The sequence below is a fragment of the Schistocerca americana genome, chromosome 1 (genome assembly GCF_021461395.2).
Source record: "Schistocerca americana isolate TAMUIC-IGC-003095 chromosome 1, iqSchAmer2.1, whole genome shotgun sequence".
Taxonomy (NCBI): domain Eukaryota; kingdom Metazoa; phylum Arthropoda; class Insecta; order Orthoptera; family Acrididae; genus Schistocerca; species Schistocerca americana.
Window position 1 is genome coordinate 108,934,574 of NC_060119.1, and position 14,345 is coordinate 108,948,918.

The 14,345-nt window shown below is 43.7% G+C and overlaps 11 non-coding genes across 11 annotated transcripts; all 11 read right to left on the reverse strand.

The window, feature by feature from the left end:
• Window positions 1-464: 464 nt before the first annotated feature.
• On the reverse strand, window positions 465-537 carry Trnar-ucu. Its single transcript has one exon. It is a non-coding gene; the product is annotated as a tRNA-Arg (tRNA).
• A 1,227-nt stretch (window positions 538-1,764) lies between these two features.
• Window positions 1,765-1,837, reverse strand: Trnar-ucu. The gene has a single exon. It is a non-coding gene; the product is annotated as a tRNA-Arg (tRNA).
• Window positions 1,838-3,064: 1,227 nt separating this feature from the next.
• Window positions 3,065-3,137, reverse strand: Trnar-ucu. The gene has a single exon. It is a non-coding gene; the product is annotated as a tRNA-Arg (tRNA).
• A 1,227-nt stretch (window positions 3,138-4,364) lies between these two features.
• On the reverse strand, window positions 4,365-4,437 carry Trnar-ucu. The gene has a single exon. It is a non-coding gene; the product is annotated as a tRNA-Arg (tRNA).
• A 1,227-nt stretch (window positions 4,438-5,664) lies between these two features.
• Trnar-ucu lies at window positions 5,665-5,737 on the reverse strand. The gene has a single exon. It is a non-coding gene; the product is annotated as a tRNA-Arg (tRNA).
• A 1,227-nt stretch (window positions 5,738-6,964) lies between these two features.
• Trnar-ucu lies at window positions 6,965-7,037 on the reverse strand. The gene has a single exon. It is a non-coding gene; the product is annotated as a tRNA-Arg (tRNA).
• A 1,227-nt stretch (window positions 7,038-8,264) lies between these two features.
• On the reverse strand, window positions 8,265-8,337 carry Trnar-ucu. Its single transcript has one exon. It is a non-coding gene; the product is annotated as a tRNA-Arg (tRNA).
• Window positions 8,338-9,564: 1,227 nt separating this feature from the next.
• On the reverse strand, window positions 9,565-9,637 carry Trnar-ucu. Its single transcript has one exon. It is a non-coding gene; the product is annotated as a tRNA-Arg (tRNA).
• A 1,227-nt stretch (window positions 9,638-10,864) lies between these two features.
• On the reverse strand, window positions 10,865-10,937 carry Trnar-ucu. Its single transcript has one exon. It is a non-coding gene; the product is annotated as a tRNA-Arg (tRNA).
• Window positions 10,938-12,164: 1,227 nt separating this feature from the next.
• On the reverse strand, window positions 12,165-12,237 carry Trnar-ucu. The gene has a single exon. It is a non-coding gene; the product is annotated as a tRNA-Arg (tRNA).
• Window positions 12,238-13,464: 1,227 nt separating this feature from the next.
• On the reverse strand, window positions 13,465-13,537 carry Trnar-ucu. The gene has a single exon. It is a non-coding gene; the product is annotated as a tRNA-Arg (tRNA).
• Between the last annotated feature and the right edge of the window lie 808 nt (window positions 13,538-14,345).

Sequence of the window (14,345 nt, forward strand, 5' to 3'; positions counted from 1 at the left end):
AGTTAAGGAACCATAGTACTATATCTTGTTGTGAAACAGTCTACTTTTCTCACTTGTGGCCGAGAAAACTGAAACCCTCTCAGCTTGGGCTGGAAGAATTAAAGATCATGACTGGGATTACATACATTGACTCGTGAAGTAATACAAAATTATTTCACTCTTCATTGTATTTGTTTCTGTACAAAATGTGCGTTCTATTGCTATATTTCTATCTGTAGGTAAAAAATGGGTATTGAAAGAAAATTTGCGTGAACAGGCACGTGAAGATATGGTTCCGTTTTTACAGCATTTACACATAACAGCGTCATGGATAACAGATCTACGAGAATTTTGCTTGTATGTGTAAGGTTGACATATTTAAGCATAGAACTGAGGTCACAACAATTTTCACCTTTTGAAGACGCTTGTGGTTACCCATATGTCAATACCCATCTCGTGATTGGCACATGTTTTTAAAAATTGCCCGTCCCTTGTGGAGATCGAACCCACGACCTTTGGATTAGAAGTCCAACGCGCTATCCTCTGCGCCAAAGGGACGCTGTGCAAGTGACGGGCTCAGATGTAAGAGATTCTGCAAGACATGACCCGTGCTACATGTCTCGCGTTACTTTTCTGATAGGCTTACTTTCATATTTCTCTGAAGCAATTACATCAAAGACTCATTATTTATGTAACAGACACGATACATCACTCCGAATCGCTCTGTTTACCATGGCCCTACTGATTGAAACACCTGCGTATTGACAGAGTTGCTCTGTACAATCGTAGTAACACAGTCCTGCTATTAGATTCGCTCACGTGCGCTGCTTACAGATAAATGGGAATTACGCTCTTTAGAACAGCATCCACTCACAAAGTGGTAAACGACACACTGGAAACACTGTATGATTAGTCACATTTTTTGACTTTGGTTGACTGCTGTGTCACAGCCGGTCCCCATCATATGTATACACTCCAACGGACGTGTGTGCCCTGTTAGCACATTTGCCAGGAACGTTAGCTGCATCACCTCCCTGTCAATTTCATGCCGTCCTCGAAGCGTCAGCCATTGCTTGGTGACAGTGTGTTTCGATGAGACGTGGACAGATGATGCATCTCTCTCGCCGTCAGTTATAGGCGGGAATCATACTTAATGTAGTTTTCTGCAAGCGTCAGCGGAGCGTCAGACGTCTCTGTCTGGTCTTCTCCCTTCATGCATCCAGCAAGTCCCCTCCTGACAGTCCCCAGCAAAAGCCCCCTGCGCTGAAGCGAATATTGCCGCCGTTTCTATAGATACAGAGTGCCATTGTTTAATGGGAACAGTTAAGGAACCATAGTACTATATCTTGTTGTGAAACAGTCTACTTTTCTCACTTGTGGCCGAGAAAACTGAAACCCTCTCAGCTTGGGCTGGAAGAATTAAAGATCATGACTGGGATTACATACATTGACTCGTGAAGTAATACAAAATTATTTCACTCTTCATTGTATTTGTTTCTGTACAAAATGTGCGTTCTATTGCTATATTTCTATCTGTAGGTAAAAATTGGGTATTGAAAGAAAATTTGCGTGAACAGGCACGTGAAGATATGGTTCCGTTTTTACAGCATTTACACATAACAGCGTCATGGATAACAGATTTACGAGAATTTTGCTTGTATGTGTAAGGTTGACATATTTAAGCATAGAACTGAGGTCACAACAATTTTCACCTTTTGAAGACGCTTGTGGTTACCCATATGTCAATACCCATCTCGTGATTGGCACATGTTTTTAAAAATTGCCCGTCCCTTGTGGGGATCGAACCCACGACCTTTGGATTAGAAGTCCAACGCGCTATCCTCTGCGCCAAAGGGACGCCGTGCAAGTGACGGGCTCAGATGTAAGAGATTCTGCAAGACATGACCCGTGCTACATGTGTCGCGTTACTTTTCTGATAGGCTTACTTTCATATTTCTCTGAAGCAATTACATCAAAGACTCATTATTTATGTAACAGACACGATACATCACTCCGAATCGCAATGTTTACCATGGCCCTACTGATTGAAACACCTGCGTATTGACAGAGTTGCTCTGTACAATCGTAGTAACACAGTCCTGCTATTAGATTCGCTCACGTGCGCTGCTTACAGATAAATGGGAATTACGCTCTTTAGAACAGCATCCACTCACAAAGTGGTAAACGACACACTGGAAACACTGTATGATTAGTCACATTTTTTGACTTTGGTTGACTGCTGTGTCACAGCCGGTCCCCATCATATGTATACACTCCTACGGACGTGTGTGCCCTGTTAGCACATTTGCCAGGAACGTTAGCTGCATCACCTCCCTGTCAATTTCATGCCGTCCTCGAAGCGTCAGCCATTGCTTGGTGACAGTGTGTTTCGATGAGACGTGGACAGATGATGCATCTCTCTCGCCGTCAGTTATAGGCGGGAATCATACTTAATGTAGTTTTCTGCAAGCGTCAGCGGAGCGTCAGACGTCTCTGTCTGGTCTTCTCCCTTCATGCATCCAGCAAGTCCCCTCCTGACAGTCCCCAGCAAAAGCCCCCTGCGCTGAAGCGAATATTGCCGCCGTTTCTATAGATACAGAGTGCCATTGTTTAATGGGAACAGTTAAGGAACCATAGTACTATATCTTGTTGTGAAACAGTCTACTTTTCTCACTTGTGGCCGAGAAAACTGAAACCCTCTCAGCTTGGGCTGGAAGAATTAAAGATCATGACTGGGATTACATACATTGACTCGTGAAGTAATACAAAATTATTTCACTCTTCATTGTATTTGTTTCTGTACAAAATGTGCGTTCTATTGCTATATTTCTATCTGTAGGTAAAAAATGGGTATTGAAAGAAAATTTGCGTGAACAGGCACGTGAAGATATGGTTCCGTTTTTACAGCATTTACACATAACAGCGTCATGGATAACAGATCTACGAGAATTTTGCTTGTATGTGTAAGGTTGACATATTTAAGCATAGAACCGAGGTCACAACAATTTTCACCTTTTGAAGACGCTTGTGGTTACCCATATGTCAATACCCATCTCGTGATTGGCACATGTTTTTAAAAATTGCCCGTCCCTTGTGTGGATCGAACCCACGACCTTTGGATTAGAAGTCCAACGCGCTATCCTCTGCGCCAAAGGGACGCTGTGCAAGTGACGGGCTCAGATGTAAGAGATTCTGCAAGACATGACCCGTGCTACATGTCTCGCGTTACTTTTCTGATAGGCTTACTTTCATATTTCTCTGAAGCAATTACATCAAAGACTCATTATTTATGTAACAGACACGATACATCACTCCGAATCGCTCTGTTTACCATGGCCCTACTGATTGAAACACCTGCATATTGACAGAGTTGCTCTGTACAATCGTAGTAACACAGTCCTGCTATTAGATTCGCTCACGTGCGCTGCTTACAGATAAATGGGAATTACGCTCTTTAGAACAGCATCCACTCACAAAGTGGTAAACGACACACTGGAAACACTGTATGATTAGTCACATTTTTTGACTTTGGTTGACTGCTGTGTCACAGCCGGTCCCCATCATATGTATACACTCCAGCGGACGTGTGTGCCCTGTTAGCACATTTGCCAGGAACGTTAGCTGCATCACCTCCCTGTCAATTTCATGCCGTCCTCGAAGCGTCAGCCATTGCTTGGTGACAGTGTGTTTCGATGAGACGTGGACAGATGATGCATCTCTCTCGCCGTCAGTTATAGGCGGGAATCATACTTAATGTAGTTTTCTGCAAGCGTCAGCGGAGCGTCAGACGTCTCTGTCTGGTCTTCTCCCTTCATGCATCCAGCAAGTCCCCTCCTGACAGTCCCCAGCAAAAGCCCCCTGCGCTGAAGCGAATATTGCCGCCGTTTCTATAGATACAGAGTGCCATTGTTTAATGGGAACAGTTAAGGAACCATAGTACTATATCTTGTTGTGAAACAGTCTACTTTTCTCACTTGTGGCCGAGAAAACTGAAACCCTCTCAGCTTGGGCTGGAAGAATTAAAGATCATGACTGGGATTACATACATTGACTCGTGAAGTAATACAAAATTATTTCACTCTTCATTGTATTTGTTTCTGTACAAAATGTGCGTTCTATTGCTATATTTCTATCTGTAGGTAAAAATTGGGTATTGAAAGAAAATTTGCGTGAACAGGCACGTGAAGATATGGTTCCGTTTTTACAGCATTTACACATAACAGCGTCATGGATAACAGATGTACGAGAATTTTGCTTGTATGTGTAAGGTTGACATATTTAAGCATAGAACTGAGGTCACAACAATTTTCACCTTTTGAAGACGCTTGTGGTTACCCATATGTCAATACCCATCTCGTGATTGGCACATGTTTTTAAAAATTGCCCGTCCCTTGTGGGGATCGAACCCACGACCTTTGGATTAGAAGTCCAACGCGCTATCCTCTGCGCCAAAGGGACGCTGTGCAAGTGACGGGCTCAGATGTAAGAGATTCTGCAAGACATGACCCGTGCTACATGTCTCGCGTTACTTTTCTGATAGGCTTACTTTCATATTTCTCTGAAGCAATTACATCAAAGACTCATTATTTATGTAACAGACACGATACATCACTCCGAATCGCTCTGTTTACCATGGCCCTACTGATTGAAACACCTGCGTATTGACAGAGTTGCTCTGTACAATCGTAGTAACACAGTCCTGCTATTAGATTCGCTCACGTGCGCTGCTTACAGATAAATGGGAATTACGCTCTTTAGAACAGCATCCACTCACAAAGTGGTAAACGACACACTGGAAACACTGTATGATTAGTCACATTTTTTGACTTTGGTTGACTGCTGTGTCACAGCCGGTCCCCATCATATGTATACACTCCAACGGACGTGTGTGCCCTGTTAGCACATTTGCCAGGAACGTTAGCTGCATCACCTCCCTGTCAATTTCATGCCGTCCTCGAAGCGTCAGCCATTGCTTGGTGACAGTGTGTTTCGATGAGACGTGGACAGATGATGCATCTCTCTCGCCGTCAGTTATAGGCGGGAATCATACTTAATGTAGTTTTCTGCAAGCGTCAGCGGAGCGTCAGACGTCTCTGTCTGGTCTTCTCCCTTCATGCATCCAGCAAGTCCCCTCCTGACAGTCCCCAGCAAAAGCCCCCTGCGCTGAAGCGAATATTGCCGCCGTTGCTATAGATACAGAGTGCCATTGTTTAATGGGAACAGTTAAGGAACCATAGTACTATATCTTGTTGTGAAACAGTCTACTTTTCTCACTTGTGGCCGAGAAAACTGAAACCCTCTCAGCTTGGGCTGGAAGAATTAAAGATCATGACTGGGATTACATACATTGACTCGTGAAGTAATACAAAATTATTTCACTCTTCATTGTATTTGTTTCTGTACAAAATGTGCGTTCTATTGCTATATTTCTATCTGTAGGTAAAAATTGGGTATTGAAAGAAAATTTGCGTGAACAGGCACGTGAAGATATGGTTCCGTTTTTACAGCATTTACACATAACAGCGTCATGGATAACAGATCTACGAGAATTTTGCTTGTATGTGTAAGGTTGACATATTTAAGCATAGAACTGAGGTCACAACAATTTTCACCTTTTGAAGACGCTTGTGGTTACCCATATGTCAATACCCATCTCGTGATTGGCACATGTTTTTAAAAATTGCCCGTCCCTTGTGGGGATCGAACCCACGACCTTTGGATTAGAAGTCCAACGCGCTATCCTCTGCGCCAAAGGGACGCTGTGCAAGTGACGGGCTCAGATGTAAGAGATTCTGCAAGACATGACCCGTGCTACATGTCTCGCGTTACTTTTCTGATAGGCTTACTTTCATATTTCTCTGAAGCAATTACATCAAAGACTCATTATTTATGTAACAGACACGATACATCACTCCGAATCGCTCTGTTTACCATGGCCCTACTGATTGAAACACCTGCGTATTGACAGAGTTGCTCTGTACAAACGTAGTAACACAGTCCTGCTATTAGATTCGCTCACGTGCGCTGCTTACAGATAAATGGGAATTGCGCTCTTTAGAACAGCATCCACTCACAAAGTGGTAAACGACACACTGGAAACACTGTATGATTAGTCACATTTTTTGACTTTGGTTGACTGCTGTGTCACAGCCGGTCCCCATCATATGTATACACTCCAACGGACGTGTGTGCCCTGTTAGCACATTTGCCAGGAACGTTAGCTGCATCACCTCCCTGTCAATTTCATGCCGTCCTCGAAGCGTCAGCCATTGCTTGGTGACAGTGTGTTTCGATGAGACGTGGACAGATGATGCATCTCTCTCGCCGTCAGTTATAGGCGGGAATCATACTTAATGTAGTTTTCTGCAAGCGTCAGCGGAGCGTCAGACGTCTCTGTCTGGTCTTCTCCCTTCATGCATCCAGCAAGTCCCCTCCTGACAGTCCCCAGCAAAAGCCCCCTGCGCTGAAGCGAATATTGCCGCCGTTTCTATAGATACAGAGTGCCATTGTTTAATGGGAACAGTTAAGGAACCATAGTACTATATCTTGTTGTGAAACAGTCTACTTTTCTCACTTGTGGCCGAGAAAACTGAAACCCTCTCAGCTTGGGCTGGAAGAATTAAAGATCATGACTGGGATTACATACATTGACTCGTGAAGTAATACAAAATTATTTCACTCTTCATTGTATTTGTTTCTGTACAAAATGTGCGTTCTATTGCTATATTTCTATCTGTAGGTAAAAATTGGGTATTGAAAGAAAATTTGCGTGAACAGGCACGTGAAGATATGGTTCCGTTTTTACAGCATTTACACATAACAGCGTCATGGATAACAGATGTACGAGAATTTTGCTTGTATGTGTAAGGTTGACATATTTAAGCATAGAACTGAGGTCACAACAATTTTCACCTTTTGAAGACGCTTGTGGTTACCCATATGTCAATACCCATCTCGTGATTGGCACATGTTTTTAAAAATTGCCCGTCCCTTGTGGGGATTGAACCCACGACCTTTGGATTAGAAGTCCAACGCGCTATCCTCTGCGCCAAAGGGACGCTGTGCAAGTGACGGGCTCAGATGTAAGAGATTCTGCAAGACATGACCCGTGCTACATGTCTCGCGTTACTTTTCTGATAGGCTTACTTTCATATTTCTCTGAAGCAATTACATCAAAGACTCATTATTTATGTAACAGACACGATACATCACTCCGAATCGCTCTGTTTACCATGGCCCTACTGATTGAAACACCTGCGTATTGACAGAGTTGCTCTGTACAATCGTAGTAACACAGTCCTGCTATTAGATTCGCTCACGTGCGCTGCTTACAGATAAATGGGAATTACGCTCTTTAGAACAGCATCCACTCACAAAGTGGTAAACGACACACTGGAAACACTGTATGATTAGTCACATTTTTTGACTTTGGTTGACTGCTGTGTCACAGCCGGTCCCCATCATATGTATACACTCCAACGGACGTGTGTGCCCTGTTAGCACATTTGCCAGGAACGTTAGCTGCATCACCTCCCTGTCAATTTCATGCCGTCCTCGAAGCGTCAGCCATTGCTTGGTGACAGTGTGTTTCGATGAGACGTGGACAGATGATGCATCTCTCTCGCCGTCAGTTATAGGCGGGAATCATACTTAATGTAGTTTTCTGCAAGCGTCAGCGGAGCGTCAGACGTCTCTGTCTGGTCTTCTCCCTTCATGCATCCAGCAAGTCCCCTCCTGACAGTCCCCAGCAAAAGCCCCCTGCGCTGAAGCGAATATTGCCGCCGTTTCTATAGATACAGAGTGCCATTGTTTAATGGGAACAGTTAAGGAACCATAGTACTATATCTTGTTGTGAAACAGTCTACTTTTCTCACTTGTGGCCGAGAAAACTGAAACCCTCTCAGCTTGGGCTGGAAGAATTAAAGATCATGACTGGGATTACATACATTGACTCGTGAAGTAATACAAAATTATTTCACTCTTCATTGTATTTGTTTCTGTACAAAATGTGCGTTCTATTGCCATATTTCTATCTGTAGGTAAAAATTGGGTATTGAAAGAAAATTTGCGTGAACAGGCACGTGAAGATATGGTTCCGTTTTTACAGCATTTACACATAACAGCGTCATGGATAACAGATCTACGAGAATTTTGCTTGTATGTGTAAGGTTGACATATTTAAGCATAGAACTGAGGTCACAACAATTTTCACCTTTTGAAGACGCTTGTGGTTACCCATATGTCAATACCCATCTCGTGATTGGCACATGTTTTTAAAAATTGCCCGTCCGTTGTTGGGATCGAACCCACGACCTTTGGATTAGAAGTCCAATGCGCTATCCTCTGCGCCAAAGGGACGCTGTGCAAGTGGCGGGCTGAGATGTAAGAGATTCTGCAAGACATGACCCGTGCTACATGTCTCGCGTTACTTTTCTGATAGGCTTACTTTCATATTTCTCTGAAGCAATTACATCAAAGACTCATTATTTATGTAACAGACACGATACATCACTCCGAATCGCTCTGTTTACCATGGCCCTACTGATTGAAACACCTGCGTATTGACAGAGTTGCTCTGTACAATCGTAGTAACACAGTCCTGCTATTAGATTCGCTCACGTGCGCTGCTTACAGATAAATGGGAATTACGCTCTTTAGAACAGCATCCACTCACAAAGTGGTAAACGACACACTGGAAACACTGTATGATTAGTCACATTTTTTGACTTTGGTTGACTGCTGTGTCACAGCCGGTCCCCATCATATGTATACACTCCAACGGACGTGTGTGCCCTGTTAGCACATTTGCCAGGAACGTTAGCTGCATCACCTCCCTGTCAATTTCATGCCGTCCTCGAAGCGTCAGCCATTGCTTGGTGACAGTGTGTTTCGATGAGACGTGGACAGATGATGCATCTCTCTCGCCGTCAGTTATAGGCGGGAATCATACTTAATGTAGTTTTCTGCAAGCGTCAGCGGAGCGTCAGACGTCTCTGTCTGGTCTTCTCCCTTCATGCATCCAGCAAGTCCCCTCCTGACAGTCCCCAGCAAAAGCCCCCTGCGCTGAAGCGAATATTGCCGCCGTTTCTATAGATACAGAGTGCCATTGTTTAATGGGAACAGTTAAGGAACCATAGTACTATATCTTGTTGTGAAACAGTCTACTTTTCTCACTTGTGGCCGAGAAAACTGAAACCCTCTCAGCTTGGGCTGGAAGAATTAAAGATCATGACTGGGATTACATACATTGACTCGTGAAGTAATACAAAATTATTTCACTCTTCATTGTATTTGTTTCTGTACAAAATGTGCGTTCTATTGCTATATTTCTATCTGTAGGTAAAAATTGGGTATTGAAAGAAAATTTGCGTGAACAGGCACGTGAAGATATGGTTCCGTTTTTACAGCATTTACACATAACAGCGTCATGGATAACAGATCTACGAGAATTTCGCTTGTATGTGTAAGGTTGACATATTTAAGCATAGAACTGAGGTCACAACAATTTTCACCTTTTGAAGACGCTTGTGGTTACCCATATGTCAATACCCATCTCGTGATTGGCACATGTTTTTAAAAATTGCCCGTCCCTTGTGGGGATCGAACCCACGACCTTTGGATTAGAAGTCCAACGCGCTATCCTCTGCGCCAAAGGGACGCTGTGCAAGTGACGGGCTCAGATGTAAGAGATTCTGCAAGACATGACCCGTGCTACATGTCTCGCGTTACTTTTCTGATAGGCTTACTTTCATATTTATCTGAAGCAATTACATCAAAGACTCATTATTTATGTAACAGACACGATACATCACTCCGAATCGCTCTGTTTACCATGGCCCTACTGATTGAAACACCTGCGTATTGACAGAGTTGCTCTGTACAATCGTAGTAACACAGTCCTGCTATTAGATTCGCTCACGTGCGCTGCTTACAGATAAATGGGAATTACGCTCTTTAGAACAGCATCCACTCACAAAGTGGTAAACGACACACTGGAAACACTGTATGATTAGTCACATTTTTTGACTTTGGTTGACTGCTGTGTCACAGCCGGTCCCCATCATATGTATACACTCCAACGGACGTGTGTGCCCTGTTAGCACATTTGCTAGGAACGTTAGCTGCATCACCTCCCTGTCAATTTCATGCCGTCCTCGAAGCGTCAGCCATTGCTTGGTGACAGTGTGTTTCGATGAGACGTGGACAGATGATGCATCTCTCTCGCCGTCAGTTATAGGCGGGAATCATACTTAATGTAGTTTTCTGCAAGCGTCAGCGGAGCGTCAGACGTCTCTGTCTGGTCTTCTCCCTTCATGCATCCAGCAAGTCCCCTCCTGACAGTCCCCAGCAAAAGCCCCCTGCGCTGAAGCGAATATTGCCGCCGTTTCTATAGATACAGAGTGCCATTGTTTAATGGGAACAGTTAAGGAACCATAGTACTATATCTTGTTGTGAAACAGTCTACTTTTCTCACTTGTGGCCGAGAAAACTGAAACCCTCTCAGCTTGGGCTGGAAGAATTAAAGATCATGACTGGGATTACATACATTGACTCGTGAAGTAATACAAAATTATTTCACTCTTCATTGTATTTGTTTCTGTACAAAATGTGCGTTCTATTGCTATATTTCTATCTGTAGGTAAAAATTGGGTATTGAAAGAAAATTTGCGTGAACAGGCACGTGAAGATATGGTTCCGTTTTTACAGCATTTACACATAACAGCGTCATGGATAACAGATCTACGAGAATTTCGCTTGTATGTGTAAGGTTGACATATTTAAGCATAGAACTGAGGTCACAACAATTTTCACCTTTTGAAGACGCTTGTGGTTACCCATATGTCAATACCCATCTCGTGATTGGCACATGTTTTTAAAAATTGCCCGTCCCTTGTGGGGATCGAACCCACGACCTTTGGATTAGAAGTCCAACGCGCTATCCTCTGCGCCAAAGGGACGCTGTGCAAGTGACGGGCTCAGATGTAAGAGATTCTGCAAGACATGACCCGTGCTACATGTCTCGCGTTACTTTTCTGATAGGCTTACTTTCATATTTATCTGAAGCAATTACATCAAAGACTCATTATTTATGTAACAGACACGATACATCACTCCGAATCGCTCTGTTTACCATGGCCCTACTGATTGAAACACCTGCGTATTGACAGAGTTGCTCTGTACAATCGTAGTAACACAGTCCTGCTATTAGATTCGCTCACGTGCGCTGCTTACAGATAAATGGGAATTACGCTCTTTAGAACAGCATCCACTCACAAAGTGGTAAACGACACACTGGAAACACTGTATGATTAGTCACATTTTTTGACTTTGGTTGACTGCTGTGTCACAGCCGGTCCCCATCATATGTATACACTCCAACGGACGTGTGTGCCCTGTTAGCACATTTGCTAGGAACGTTAGCTGCATCACCTCCCTGTCAATTTCATGCCGTCCTCGAAGCGTCAGCCATTGCTTGGTGACAGTGTGTTTCGATGAGACGTGGACAGATGATGCATCTCTCTCGCCGTCAGTTATAGGCGGGAATCATACTTAATGTAGTTTTCTGCAAGCGTCAGCGGAGCGTCAGACGTCTCTGTCTGGTCTTCTCCCTTCATGCATCCAGCAAGTCCCCTCCTGACAGTCCCCAGCAAAAGCCCCCTGCGCTGAAGCGAATATTGCCGCCGTTTCTATAGATACAGAGTGCCATTGTTTAATGGGAACAGTTAAGGAACCATAGTACTATATCTTGTTGTGAAACAGTCTACTTTTCTCACTTGTGGCCGAGAAAACTGAAACCCTCTCAGCTTGGGCTGGAAGAATTAAAGATCACGACTGAGATTACATACATTGACTCGTGAAGTAATACAAAATTATTTCAATCTTCATTGTATTTGTTTCTGTACAAAATGTGCGTTCTATTGCTATATTTCTATCTGTAGGTAAAAATTGGGTATTGAAAGAAAATTTGCGTGAACAGGCACGTGAAGATATGGTTCCGTTTTTACAGCATTTACACATAACAGCGTCATGGATAACAGATCTACGAGAATTTTGCTTGTATGTGTAAGGTTGACATATTTAAGCATAGAACTGAGGTCACAACAATTTTCACCTTTTGAAGACGCTTGTGGTTACCCATATGTCAATACCCATCTCGTGATTGGCACACGTTTTTAAAAATTGCCCGTCCCTTGTGGGGATCGAACCCACGACCTTTGGATTAGAAGTCCAACGCGCTATCCTCTGCGCCAAAGGGACGCTGTGCAAGTGACGGGCTCAGGTGTAAGAGATTCCACAAGACATGACCCGTGCTACATGTCTCGCGTTACTTTTCTGATAGGCTTACTTTCATATTTCTCTGAAGCAATTACATCAAAGACTCATTATTTATGTAACAGACACGATACATCACTCCGAATCGCTCTGTTTACCATGGCCCTACTGATTGAAACACCTGCGTATTGACAGAGTTGCTCTGTACAATCGTAGTAACACAGTCCTGCTATTAGATTCGCTCACATGCGCTGCTTACAGATAAATGGGAATTACGCTCTTTAGAACAGCATCCACTCACAAAGTGGTAAACGACACACTGGAAACACTGTATGATTAGTCACATTTTTTGACTTCGGTTGACTGCTGTGTCACAGCCGGTCCCCATCATATGTATACACTCCAACGGACGTGTGTGCCCTGTTAGCACATTTGCCAGGAACGTTAGCTGCATCACCTCCCTGTCAATTTCATGCCGTCCTCGAAGCGTCAGCCATTGCTTGGTGACAGTGTGTTTCGATGAGACGTGGACAGATGATGCATCTCACTCGCCGTCAGTTATAGGCGGGAATCATACTTAATGTAGTTTTCTGCAAGCGTCAGCGGAGCGTCAGACGTCTCTGTCTGGTCTTCTCCCTTCATGCATCCAGCAAGTCCCCTCCTGACAGTCCCCAGCAAAAGCCCCCTGCGCTGAAGCGAATATTGCCGCCGTTTCTATAGATACAGAGTGCCATTGTTTAATGGGAACAGTTAAGGAACCATAGTACTATTTCTTGTTGTGAAACAGTCTACTTTTCTCACTTGTGGCCGAGAAAACTGAAACCCTCTCAGCTTGGGCTGGAAGAATTAAAGATCATGACTGGGATTACATACATTGACTCGTGAAGTAATACAAAATTATTTCACTCTTCATTGTATTTGTTTCTGTACAAAATGTGCGTTCTATTGCTATATTTCTATCTGTAGGTAAAAATTGGGTATTGAAAGAAAATTTGCGTGAACAGGCACGTGAAGATATGGTTCCGTTTTTACAGCATTTACACATAACAGCGTCATGGATAACAGATCTACGAGAATTTTGCTTGTATGTGTAAGGTTGACATATTTAAGCATAGAACTGAGGTCACAACAATTTTCACCTTTTGAAGACGCTTGTGGTTACCCATATGTCAATACCCATCTCGTGATTGGCACATGTTTTTTAAAATTGCCCGTCCCTTGTGGGGATCGAACCCACGACCTTTGGATTAGAAGTCCAACGCGCTATCCTCTGCGCCAAAGGGACGCTGTGCAAGTGACGGGCTCAGATGTAAGAGATTCTGCAAGACATGACCCGTGCTACATGTCTCGCGTTACTTTTCTGATAGGCTTACTTTCATATTTCTCTGAAGCAATTACATCAAAGACTCATTATTTATGTAACAGACACGATACATCACTCCGAATCGCTCTGTTTACCATGGCCCTACTGATTGAAACACCTGCGTATTGACAGAGTTGCTCTGTACAATCGTAGTAACACAGTCCTGCTATTAGATTCGCTCACGTGCGCTGCTTACAGATAAATGGGAATTACGCTCTTTAGAACAGCATCCACTCACAAAGTGGTAAACGACACACTGGAAACACTGTATGATTAGTCACATTTTTTGACTTTGGTTGACTGCTGTGTCACAGCCGGTCCCCATCATATGTATACACTCCAACGGACGTGTGTGCCCTGTTAGCACATTTGCCAGGAACGTTAGCTGCATCACCTCCCTGTCAATTTCATGCCGTCCTCGAAGCGTCAGCCATTGCTTGGTGACAGTGTGTTTCGATGAGACGTGGACAGATGATGCATCTCTCTCGCCGTCAGTTATAGGCGGGAATCATACTTAATGTAGTTTTCTGCAAGCGTCAGCGGAGCGTCAGACGTCTCTGTCTGGTCTTCTCCCTTCATGCATCCAGCAAGTCCCCTCCTGACAGTCCCCAGCAAAAGCCCCCTGCGCTGAAGCGAATATTGCCGCCGTTTCTATAGATACAGAGTGCCATTGTTTAATGGGAACAGTTAAGGAACCATAGTACTATATCTTGTTGTGAAACAGTCTACT